The sequence below is a fragment of the Ursus arctos genome, unplaced genomic scaffold, assembly GCF_023065955.2.
Source record: "Ursus arctos isolate Adak ecotype North America unplaced genomic scaffold, UrsArc2.0 scaffold_29, whole genome shotgun sequence".
In the NCBI taxonomy this organism is placed as follows: domain Eukaryota; kingdom Metazoa; phylum Chordata; class Mammalia; order Carnivora; family Ursidae; genus Ursus; species Ursus arctos.
In genome coordinates, this window is record NW_026622974.1 from 5,460,432 (window position 1) to 5,461,992 (window position 1,561).

The 1,561-nt window shown below is 46.6% G+C and overlaps 1 non-coding gene across 1 annotated transcript; it reads right to left on the reverse strand.

Moving 5' to 3' along the window:
- Window positions 1-994: 994 nt before the first annotated feature.
- LOC113261380 (U6 spliceosomal RNA) lies at window positions 995-1,098 on the reverse strand. Its single transcript, XR_003318364.1, has one exon. It is a non-coding gene; the product is annotated as a U6 spliceosomal RNA (small nuclear RNA).
- Window positions 1,099-1,561: the final 463 nt, after the last annotated feature.

The window sequence follows — 1,561 nt, forward strand, 5'->3', positions numbered from 1 at the left end:
TCAAGCCCCGCATAGAGCCCCGCATCGGGCTCCCTGCTCCGCAGGGAGCCTGCTTCTTCCTCTCCCACTCCCCCTGCTTGTGTTCCCTCTCTCGCTGGCTGTCTCTCTCTCTGTCAAATAAATAAATAAAATCCAAAAAAATAAAGATTTTAATTATTTATTTGAGAGAGAGAGAGCGGGAGCAGGGGGGGGCAGAGGGAGAAGCAGACTCCTCGCTGAGCGAAGAGCCCCACGCGGGGCTCAAACCCACGATCTCAAAATCAGACACTTAACCCACGGAGCCTCCCAGGCGCCCCTGAGGCAGTTTCTTAAAAGAAGACAACAGTGAAGTTTGCCGCATTGAGTGACTCTTCCTTTCACGATGATTTCTCTATGGCGCGTGATGCTGTGATAGCATTTTACCCACAGCAGAACTTTTCTAAATTGGAATCCGTCCTCTCACATCCTGTCTCTGCTTTCTCAGCTATGTTTATGAAATAGTCTAAATGCTTTGTCGTCATTTCCACAATCTGCACAGCCTCTTCACCAGGAGCAGTTTCCATCTCAAGAAACCACTGTCTGTGCTCATCTCTAAGAAGCAACTCCCCATTTGTTCAAGTTCCATCCTGAGACGGCAGCAAGTCCTTCAGGCTCCACTCGTGATGCTAGTTCTCTTGCTATTTCCACCCCACCTGCAGTTACTTGCTCCCTTGAAATCTTGAACCCCTCAAAGTCCTCCATGAGGGTTGGAATCAAATTCTTCCAAACTCCTATTGATGTTGATTTTTTTTTTAAGATTTTATTTATTTATTTGAGAGAGAGAACATGAGAGAGAAAGAGAGAGAGCGCGTGAGCACAAGTTGGTGGGAAGGGCAGAGGGGGAGGGAGAAGCAGACTCCCCACTGGGCAGGGAGCCCAATGCAGGGCTCGATCCCAGCACCCTGGGATCATGACCTGAGCTGAAGGCAGACGCCTAACCAACTGAGCCGCCCAGGCGCTCCTGCTTTTTTTTTTTTTTTTTTTTTTTTCCTTCATGAATTTGCATGTCCTCCTTGCTCAGGGGCCATGCTAATCTCTGAATCATTCCAGTTTTAGTATATGTGCTATTGAAACAAGCACCTATTTATGTTGATATCTTGACCTCTTCCCATGAATCACAAATGTTCTTAATGGCATCTAGAATAGCCAATCCAGGGGGCACCTGGCTGGCTCAGTTGGTAGAGCATATGATCTCAGGATTGTGAGTTCAAGCCCCATGTTGGGTATAGAGATTACTTAAGCAAATTAAAAAAAAAAAGGAAGAATGGTGAATGCTTACCAGAGATTTTCAACTTAGTCTTCCCAGACCCATCAGAGGAATCACAATCCATGGCAGCCATAGCCTTGTGAAATGTATTTCTTAAATACTAAGACCTGAAATTAAGGTGACCCCTCGATCCAGGGGCTGCAGAGTGGATGCCGTGTTAGCAAGCATGAAGACATTAACCCTGTCCATCTCTATCAGAGCTCCTGGGTGACCAGGTGCTTGGCAATGAGTAGTCCTATTTTGAAAGGAATCTTTTTTCCTGAGCAGTAGGTCTCA